Below are 11,383 nucleotides of genomic sequence, written 5' to 3' on the forward strand. Positions count from 1 at the left end.
GTTCAGTCGGTGTGTTCAGTTTGTGCCTGTTTCATTTCAAAATGCCTCATTTACCAGTCAACCTTGAGAAGGAAGGTTTATCTGCCAGTAGTTTAAATTCATGCAAGCATGCTGTGCAACATTTTCCACGTATGTGTTCGTCTGCTGTCTGCGCAGCACACAGATATGAATAATCCGCACCGGCGAACACAAGTACAGTTACAGGGAGATTCACAAGGTTTCAAACAGCAAAATCACGTCTTTACGACAAACTTCAGACACTCAGAAGCTGGTCGGGAGCACAGAGGGCTGCTCAACGGATTTATCGCCATAATGCTGCTACTACTATAGATTATTAATATATTCATACAGATGGCAATCTATTTTATTTTCCTAACAGAAGGAAACTTTTTGTTGTTTTTCATTTGATGGCTTTCAGAGAGAAACCAAAAGCCTTAAGGTCAGTCACACAACCTTGATCATGTATGCCATCATGACTCAGCCTCCATGAGCTCACACTGTATGCCACAGCTGCTTTGATTTATTTTTAAACGTCGTGTAGAGTTTGACGGTGTCGGAGGCTCCGGAGCTTAAAATCTGCACAGCTGCTCACACAGGATGAGGTACACAGTCTGATCACTGTTTGACGTTCACTCATTGCCAAGAATACATACGTTGTGTTCCTTTTTACTTCATTTGTTAGTGTTTTTTTCTTTCTCTGTTGTGGTTTGTGTTTGTAAGTTTTCATTATTTTTGGGGATGTTGCTCTTTGTTTCTGTGACAAGAAAACATGCAAATACAAGACCTGATGCATAGAAGAAGAAGAAAAAAGAAGCATTTAACCACAAATTTGGTTGAGGAGGATCTGACCTATTGGGAATCAGCAGGAGAGCTGAGAATGGGATTCAATCTGTATGCTCTGAGGAAGTTTTGGTTGCCATCTGTTGTCCATTAAAGTTATTTGTTTATCAGTATTTTTTTCGATATTTTCATTTCTCTCCGTAGAATCGAGCAATTTGAACACTGCAGCTCATTCCCCCTCATGTAGTTTAGCCCACACCCTGATACTGGAAGTCACTGTGACCTTATGTAGCCCTTGGTGGGGGCACATAGCTGAAGAGTGTGTGTGTGTGTGTGTGTGTGTGTGTGTGTGTGTGTGTGTGTGTGTGTGTGTGTGTGTGTGTGTGTGTGTGTGTGTGTGTGTGTGTGTGTGTGCGTGTGCGCGTGCGCGTGCGCGTGTGTTTGTGTGTGTGTAGTTTGCATCCATATCTGGGTGAATGGTCCTGCCCTGCTGCATGTGTTGAGTGTGTGTGAGATGGAGTCTGTATCAGCTGCAGTGCAGAGACTCTGCCACCTCCACATCACTGGGCGTCTCCACCCAGGCTCACTGAGCGAATCATTAACTGATTTAGGCCGTGGATCAAAGAACGCTCCCGTCCAGAGACAACCAGAGAAGGAGCGCCGCGATGAAATGATATTCTGCATCTGGAGAATCGGCACCTCAGAGGAACTGACCTGCAATGTCACCCGTGGAGCGGCGGGTGCGTCATGAGCAAAACATGCATATCTCGTGTGTTTCATGCTGGGAGTCGATCCCCGGCGATGATTGATGAGCTGAAGTGGCGAGGTGCTGGATTGGCCCACCCTCAGACTGCAGCCTCTTGCTTGCTGCAGCTTGCTGCACTGAACCTTTCATGAGATGAAATTCTGAGCTTTGAAAGGTCCTCCTCGCCAGCCAATGGCGGACCAGCTTCGCTGCGCACCAGCCACCAATCCCACTCCTGTTGCTAGGGCTATAATAAGTATCCCACTATCAGCCCGGCTCCTTGCTGCACTGCTCAGACACCTATTGCATCCTGTAAAAAAGAGAGAGAGAAAAAAAAAAGAAAGCTGAAGCACACAGGAGGCATGAGGATTCAGCTTCAAGCTGGTGTTTTAATGCACTGCTACACTTCCAGGGACGCTGGCGTCACGGACATGCTGCTGATACAAGACGTCTCCGAACACACCGGGGCCTCCTGATGCACACCAGGGTCAGTCCTCAGCAGCTGGGAATTCAATAGAGCCCGTTTGATTTAAATGCATATTTGACATGGAATAACATCTAATTCAGAGCATTTCCATTCTACTGCTTAATGAATCCACATCACTGGAGAAGATTACATTCTAAAGGTCTACAAGCAAACTGAACTGCTCCCTCTGCATGAAGCTGCTCTCTGTGGTCGACTTCCTCACATGAAGCATCATTTATGGCAGAGAGGCCAGGATGATATGGCAGGTTATATCATCGTGTCGCCCAGAGACAAACTGAATCTCAGGACTGGATTCCTCATTAGATTCAGTCGGATTCAATAGAATGTAAATAATTTTTTTCGGCTCAAAAATAATCTGTAGAAGCCAGTGTGTGTGTTGAAGATGACACACACTGGTTATTTCCGTCCTCTGAACAGCACAAGCTTGTTTTGAGGGGAAGATGTGTGTCTCTTCTTTTTAGAGGAGATACGGACGTGGAAATGAGGAGGATGTGAAGCAAATTGAAACGAGACGTGATCTCAAATTCATCTATAAGCACATATTTTCTATCTCTGCTGTAGAGATAGTTCCATCCATCCATCCATCCATCCATCCATCCATCCATCCATCCATCCATCCATCCATGCAAACTCTATGCAGATAGGATTCCAAGCCAGAAATCAACCTGGAGAAATTCTCACTGTGTATTCACACATTTATTCAATTCAGTTTTATTGAGTACAAATTACAACATATCTCATGAAACTTCACATGAAAATTGAGAAACTCCACGGTTCCACATGAGCATCCACTAACAACAGTAAGACACATCCCATAACAACAACAACAACAACAATAATAATTAAAGCTGTAAGCAGCCTTGGTCGGGACCTCGACCCCGGCCCGTTGGGGTCGGCCCAATCACGGCCTCCGGCCCCTTTAAATGTTATCTTCCTGAAAATCACACAGGTTCCTCCTCAGGTGTCCCTGCTGCTCTCTTCTGCTCCTCCTGCTGCTCTCTTCTGCTCCTCCTCAGGTGTATCTGCTCTCTTCTGCTCCTCCTCAGGTGTATCTGCTCTCTTCTGCTCCTCCTCCTGCTCCTCCTCCTCCTCCTCCTGCTCCTCCTGCTGCTCTCTTCTGCTCCTCCTCCTCCTCCTCATCCTGCTCCTCCTGCTGCTCTCTTCTGCTCCTCCTCAGGTGTATCTGCTCTATAAGCTCTAATCAGTGTTTACTGATGAAACATTCGGCACAAAATACAGTGAAATGTAAAAATATATATCTGGATCCTATATAACCACCTTGCTTGGTGATTTCTGGGGCTGATTGGAGCTTTTTGGGGCCAGTTTTGGTCCACGGGCCTCATGTTTGACTGGAGTAAACTTCACAGCAGCGCCTCCTGCTGGAGGCTGTCCTTCATTGGGGGCTTTTCCACTGGAAAGAACCAGGTTCTAGTTCTGGTCCAGCACAAATTTAAACAATGCACTACATTTAATAGGGAAACACGAGACATGTGAACAATGTCTTACTGAAGAGACAGTGGTACATCTTTTATTAAATTGTCCAAGTATAATGAAGAAAGGACAGTTCTGGAAGCTGAATTGAGAAAAGGAAAGAGTTCACCAATTTACATTTAATAGTGTTGTTCACTACCCAAAACCTCTGTGTTACGGCGGGGAGACAGAGGCTCAAGTGCAGAAAGTCACCAGAACCGAGATGAAGTGAACCAAGGATTTTATTTAACATAAGAAATAATAATTTTAGAGTTCTCCTCCAGAAGAGATAAAGTCTTGGGGAGAGTGGCTCAGGGGTCAGGCTAGCGTGGACGGAGTCAGGCTGACGGAGCGAGGGGACGTGTCCTTGTCCGGACGGGGGCTCCCGGGAATCAGCACCAGAGCCGAGTACAGAGCTGATTGGGGCAGAGCAGGTTGAAGCTGTGGTCCAGTGGGCGGCGGCCGAGGCGGTGTGGGAGGAGCTGGTGCTGGCTGGGCCCGAGCGTGGAGTGTTGACGACGTCACTCTGATGATGAGGAGGAGGAGTGAGCGAGTGTATGAGCAGGTAGCAAGAGGTAGAGTTAACAGACAAACACCACAACTACTAACTCTTGTTGATTTTACGGTCCCGCGTCGAGTGGAGTGAGGAGCCCGTTTAAAAAGCAGAGCCACTCCTCCAAAACGCCTCCACCTGCTACCCGCAGCTGTACTGAATCCTGGTAATTAACCCAGCCAGCTCTTCCATCCCAAACACCACCTCCAGGCACGCCCACCTGAAACACACTGCAGGGAAAAAAGCACACACCTGCAGCCAATAACCCCTCCCCCTAAGGGGCTGCAGGAGAGCCGATCATGACACTCTGATCACATTCCTCCTACAAACGAGGTTAATAAATAGGATATAGTTATTACTCTGATTATACTCCGGAACAATAGGGGGCGGTAATGCTCCATTTAATGGTTGCAACCGCCGTTACAATGCAACGAAGAAGAAGAAGAAGAAGAAGAAGAAAAGGAAGAAGAAGAAGTGGAAGAAGCCAGACGCGTCATCAGCTGGGGGCGGAGTTATCTCTGGAGTTATCTCTGGAGTTATCTCTACCTACAAGGAGGAAGAGATTCTGAACTCTACAGGAACACGGAGCCCCGGAGTGGTTATAGAGAAAAATAGTACAAATAATGCGTGGGAACGATATGATAAGTTGCTGCCTGAAGTTAATAATACGAGGCAACGAGATAATTTAATCCACAATCGAGCTGCAGAGCTTCGTCGTTGCGCTGTCAGCTGCGTGAGATCTAGAATCTAGAATCAGTTTTTTTCAGGCTTTTCATGGTGACATGATTGTAACTATCTTCACTTCCAGGTCTTGTTTGGCGTTCTGACCGCAGGCTGAGGTCTGCATGAGGCAGCAGGGGGCGCTGCGCTATGAGACTCTCCACAGAACTTCTTTATAATGAAGCCAGACTTCTGGTTCCTCAGCAACTAAAGAACGACATTTGAGCAGGTTTAGTAGATAAATGTGTGCTCAAAGCCACGTGGAGGAGACGGCGGCATCCAGACTTTGATGGCTAATTAAAAAAACCCGCTGGATTAGACAAAAAGTTGAACAGAATTTTTGAGCGGGAGACTCTCCTTTATCATTTCAGAGTTTTTTGAAGGCGATACGACACTCGCCCTCAGAGGAGCTTTAAACTGGGGCGAGGAGGCGGGTAATAAAAAGAAAACCGCTCCACGACTGAAAAAGATATTCGGGATTATTGAGGAGGAGAGTCTCTTCTGTCATTTAATAGGTTTTTGAAGTTGATAGATATTTGCGCTCAGAGTAGCGTTTGCAAATCTTATTTTGAAAGGCAAATTGCGGACTTCCTGTTGGATTTATGTCAGGGGTACCAGTGTGTGATTTGTTGTGGCCGTTTTATTTGTAGGTGGCGCTAGAGAGACATTCAGCACTCTGGGGGTTAATTTTTACATTTCCATAATTCTATCGCCAGTCTTTATGAGCGCGCCAAATTTGGTGAGTTTATGTGCAAGCTTGCTGCAAAAAAAGAATAATAAACTTTACGAAAACAATAGGGTCTGCTCGGTCCCTAATAATAATAATAATAATAATAATAATAATAGTAATGAACAGAAGCTTCAAAAGCAAAGCTTTTCAACATTGACACATGTTGAACTTGTGTACCAGAATACTTAAACAGAGGGTGGGAGTCAGTAATTAAGGTACAAATGTTCACATTAATTAAGTGTCTTCTTGTTCATCTATGAGCATTTTTTCCAGGTATGTATTTTTTTCTTTCAAACTAAGTACAATTTATATCAGGAAATCAAATTCAGTCATAATTAAGTCGAACGCCACAATCTGAGTCATCAAATCTTTTGATCTGCATTTCATATACAAGTTACTCTTATAGATCTGTGTATATGTCTGTATATGTCTGTATATGTCTGCAAAACAAATGGAGATGTAGAATAAACTTTATTCGTTGGCTCTTTACTCTTTCCATCTCTTCTACTTCATCATGCATTGAGAATTTAAGCAAATGAAGCTGATATTATTCACCCCTTCATTTCAGCTGAATTATTTCCTACAGCTGAAATCTATCATGAATGACACAAGTAATTTAATTCATATATCAATAACATTATTAGGCTGTGAAAATATTCCTAAAATGTCATTGATTAAGATTAATCTCTATGGCAATTATTAATATTATTATATAAAGATTTACACAGAATTGAATAACTGTTAAAAGCATCACAGAGAAGAACATTAAGAAAAGTTTAACATTGTGCTGTTGTCAACAATGATGCAAAACAAAGTGAAATGTCCAATAACCACGTCTTACTGGCAGCATTTTGCAGTGTTGAGTGTGAATGTTCCAACAGATTCATGGCTGTGATACTAATTTGTGAGTGAAGAAGGCAGATTTAGCCTCTGAACCGTTGATCTGTCAGCTCAGGTCTCAGTGTCGTCTCACTGAAACGCTGCGATCCCGGTAAATAAATTAGAAACAGCAACTTGTAATATCAGATTGAACATGTGTGACACCCCTGATTAATACTGCTGCAGAACATTTGTCCATTTTTTTCAATTAAAAATGTTATAAATCACTTTTATTAAGATTAAATATGAAAGCAAATACCATCAAGCCCCATGTAAATCTATTGAAAACAGCATCTCCAATTGTTATGTATTTATAAAAAACAGGAACAAATTAAATTTTTACAGTTTTTACCAACATCTAGTATCGAGTAAGAAGCTCCTAACAGTGAATAAAATCTCCTGTGTTTTTGTTGCCTGTCATTGCAGTGGATGATGAAACCAAGGATTCACCATGAAGGACACCATGATCTGGATTATAGAAAGTCTCAATATACTTGAGACAATAGACTCGTATCAATACATCTCGACTGCGTGTTACAAAACATGGATCTGTTGGGTTTCTCTCTGTAAAAAGCACCTAGAAATGACTGTGTTGTATTTGGTGCTGCATGTATGAAGTTGAGTTGAATTGAATTGAAAACGAACTTCTTAGAAATCAGGTTGAAACTGAAGACACCGTCTAAGTAGTGTGTTGACCTTCATCCAAAGAGCTGCATCCGTAGTGTTTACAGATAACCCTGATCTATGTGTTTTATGTCTATGATCTCTAGCTCTTTCAGGATGCTAAACGCTAAAGTTATGAAAGTAAAGTTCTGGACTTCGTCCTCCGGTTCAGAGTCGCCGGGCGCCGGAGCCAAGTCCATCGAACAATGCTGGGAGGCAGGCTACGCCCTGGACGGGTCTCCAGCTAGATTCTAGAGGATGGGACGAGCCCAGAGGAAAACAAGCACAGGGACAACATGCAGACAAGAAGGACCGTGCTAAGATCCAACACACCAGCTGATAATGTTTCTACAACACTTTCTGCAGCATAAACCCCTAAAGTGAAGTGATAAAGACTTAATGCCACTCCTCCAGCAGTGTTGTTTTTCTCCTTTAATGTGGCCACTCCTGGTTTTGTCACGTCAGCAGGTCAGAGACTTTGTCAAAAGGTCATCTCAAGGTCAATGCAGGCTATTGATTTCCTTTAACGCCACGCTGGCTGCAGCACTCCACTCACTGTGAGCCGAACCGAGCAAACAGACCGAAGTCTGACTCACAAGTAATTAAGACTGGAGTGCGTCCGTCCAATCTGCCGGCTGGAGGCTCTGAGACGTGGCGGCTCGGCGACCAATCAGGTCGTAGAAGCAAAAACCTCCGGAAATGAATCGCTGTTCTCCGGCACCAACAGCAGGGCGTGTTTCTGAGCAGCACGTTGGATTTTCAAAAAGCGTGTGATCCCAATCAACGTGATTCAAAGGAGATAATAGCAGTGGAGTTCCAGAAATATCGAGCCATTAGAGGTGGGGAAGGAGAGATGGAGGGAAGGAGAGCTGGAGAACAGAGACAGATCTATAAATAAGCCTCCCTGCAGCCTGTGAGTAGACAGTGAGTAGACCAGAGACATCAACGTGACAGCCTCGCCACGACGGAGACGATCTGCTCCGTATAGACGCTGAAAGTTCTTATCTTTGGTTAAAAAAAAGCCAGAGTCATCACTTTTACCCCCAGCTGAGCTCACACAAGCTCTGATTACACAGAATCCTCTTGAAGTTCATTCCACAATGTTGTTTTCACTCTTCCTGCAACCTTGGAGTTCTGATCAGACACAGGAAGCTGCAGACTCTTCCAGGGCACAAAGACAGCTGTGATGCATGGCTGCTGCTAAATGAATTATTCAGGCCAACATTTAGACTTTGTATTATTTATCACAAAGTGCCACGATGTTCAGCTTAAACTTTTAAGAGGCTATTTTCAGGAGCACTCGTCCCAAAACCGTCCGGGATACGTCTCGCCATTCTGTTCAACACTGTCTTTATGCAAGGGTTTGATTGTTGTTTGGCCGAGGCGACGGTTTACAGCGACCCTTCCCTCAAGTCAGACCTCACACGTCTTCAGAATATACAACCTGATTCTAGAAGATGAAATCTAGACGTCCACAGGCTCCTCAGTTGAATGTCAGTGTTGATCAACTTCCCATTATTTGTTTTATTCAAGATATTTTCATCACATTCACCATCAGCAGTTGTTCATGAGAGTGTTACTTCATTTTCACTGCAGGTTGGTTATTTTCTGTTTCCACTTGTAAGAAATTGTCCTTAAAATCCACTGAATTTGTTCTTTGTCGATTTTCTGAAAGCTGGTGACGTTAGGAGGAAGTGATTTATATCAAGTCCTTCCAGTTCAATCGGTTATACGACATTTCTGATCCTGGAATGAGTTTTGAGAAAGAACCGCTTTGGCTTTTGTTACTTCAACAGTAGTAGTTTTACTGGTACTATGGACAGGGTTCTGCAAAATAAGTGTAACTTCAGCCCGAACCCTTCAGTAACAACTTTTGAGTAAGGATGGACAAAATAAGCTGACAAAATAAAACTTCTTGTGTTTTATTGCTTTGTGTATCTTATTAGTATTAACAAACCTTCTACTAAAAAGCATTTGAAGACCTTCCTCTTACTGACTCTTTTTTAAATGTGTAATTTGTGGTTGCTTTTTTAATGTGCTTGTAGCACTTTGAGATTTTTAACTGAAAAGTGCATTAGAAATAAAATGGAAAGAAGGAAAGAAAAAATTAAAAGAGAACTGAAGGGGGAAAAATAAAAAATAAAAAAAGAGAAATAAAATAAAATGAATTATATTATTATCCTTCCTCTCCTTCCTCTTCCTCTTGTTGTTGTTGTTGTTGTTGTCGTTGTTGTTGTTGTTGTTGTTGTTGTTGTTGTTGTTGTTGTTGTTGTTGTTGTTGTTGTTAGTATTATTAATCAATCCTTTTAGCTGGACTATTGAATCTTGTTTTTTTTTTTTTTTTGAAAACTGTAACACCAAATTAAAATGTCCTCTGACTTTTATCAGCTGTTTACAAAATATACACATTAGTCAAAATGAAGACTCATTGATTGATTGATTGATTGATTGATTGATTGATTAGTCAGTAGCAGCAGTTCTGTGGTCTGCATGTTCTCCCTTTGTGTGTGTGTGTGTGTGTGTGTGTGTGTGTGTGTGTGTGTGTGTGTGTGTGTGTGTGTGTGTGTGTGTGTGTGTGTGTGTGTGTGTGTGTGTGTGTGTGTGTGAATTGCTGAACTGATCCGACTCCATATAAACGCACACTGGTGACGTTCCGTAACATGTGAGCAGGCCTGTTATGTAACGTCACCTTGTGAAAACACAAATGTCAGTCTGAGGATTGATTCAGACGACAAAAGGAAGAATGATGAGATGCTGAACAGAACGTTTCTGAGCTGCTTTCAAAGAGACAACGCGCCGGTTCATTCAGCCGAACACAGTCAACACATCCATCTTTGATTCTGGTGAATCTGAATGTGGGATCATGTTTGCTCCTTAGAAATGACCAACAAAGCACGATGGGACTGATCAGCTGATCTGATCACTTATCAATAACTCAATAAGTTACTTATCAATAACTCTCCATGGAAAGACTTCGACCAGACTGATGTAGGTGGAACCTTTAACCTGCTGGAGTTTCTCTCTCTCTCCTCTGAAGCTCAGACTGACTCTGTGTGGATCCTCTGCAGACAGCGCTCTGTCAGAGGAGACCTGCTCTGTGACCCCCGCTGACCCCCCCCCACCCCCTCCCCCACCCCGGCTGACCCCCCGGGGGTGTCACACACAGTCCCACACCTCACGCCTCAAGCTGGGCTAAATTTAGCTGCATCCTTGTACGAGATGGTCGTTGTCAATGGATTTTTATTTAAAATTTTTTCGACACAGTGAGAAAGTGAGGATGAAGTCAGTGGTCTGGCGAGCGGTGGTGTGAAGCAGCAGCATAAGCTCCTCAGAGGCTCGCTGTCACAATCAGCTGTTAGGAAACGCTGGATGGAGACTTTTGGATTTCATTAGTTTTATGCAAGAATTTTCTGTCCTGTTTTATCTAACCGGACAGCGATGTAACCAATATATTTATATTTATTCTAAATCAGTTTTGCTCATAAAAATAGATAAAGAATTTGTTATTTTGTTCATTTCACTTGTTTGATTTCATTCTTTATCCGCCTCCCGCCTCATGGACGACAGCAGGAGAAATGTCGAAGGATTTCACTCACACAGCGCTGGAGAAGTTAAACATTCACACCCAGTCTTACATAGAAGTACAGTTAATATAATATATGTCTGTATTATGTGATTAATAATCTTAATACTTGCCTGTTGTTACTAAGTCATTATAACAACTGGCTTGTCAGTCACACTGACTCATTAGCTAGTGCCAAGCAGTCAGGCTGTGCCGGGAGCAGTGTGGTTCTTTAGTGCCTTGCTCAAGGACACTTTGACACATGGATGAAGGGGGATTGAACCTGCAACCTCATGACGTGCCACTCTACCAGCCGTTATACGTCTATGAAAGAGTCCCACAGGGAGAACATGCAAATGGCAGCCAGAGACAGACAGCAGAACCTGGACTGGAGCTCAGGATCGTCTGCAGCCTTGTGGATCATCAGCATGAAGGTTTGACCTGCTTCTGCTTCTTGAAGCTCCTCAGGTCATCGATTGTACCTTCCAGTGTTTGTGGGTTCGCCTGCTGTTCGCCATGGGGACTCATTGTGTCATTGGGCACCGGGGATTCCCCCACAGCGCACAGGAGGAGAAGACTATCTTTAGGAACCCAGGAAAGAAAGAAAATGATCATATGGGTCCGTGGCGGCGACGTGGAGGCCGCCGGAGGTTGAAACGTGGCTTGAAGACAGCCGCTGAGGGTTAACAGAGCCGAGCTCACGGTATGAGGCTGAACTGCTGCTGGCTGTAAACGTGGAAAGTGAAGGGAGTGTGGGTGTGGAGGCGGACGATGAAGCAGAGTTTTCCCTGACC

Source organism: Lipophrys pholis (genome assembly GCF_963383615.2).
Source record: "Lipophrys pholis genome assembly, chromosome: 3".
NCBI lineage: Eukaryota > Metazoa > Chordata > Actinopteri > Blenniiformes > Blenniidae > Lipophrys > Lipophrys pholis.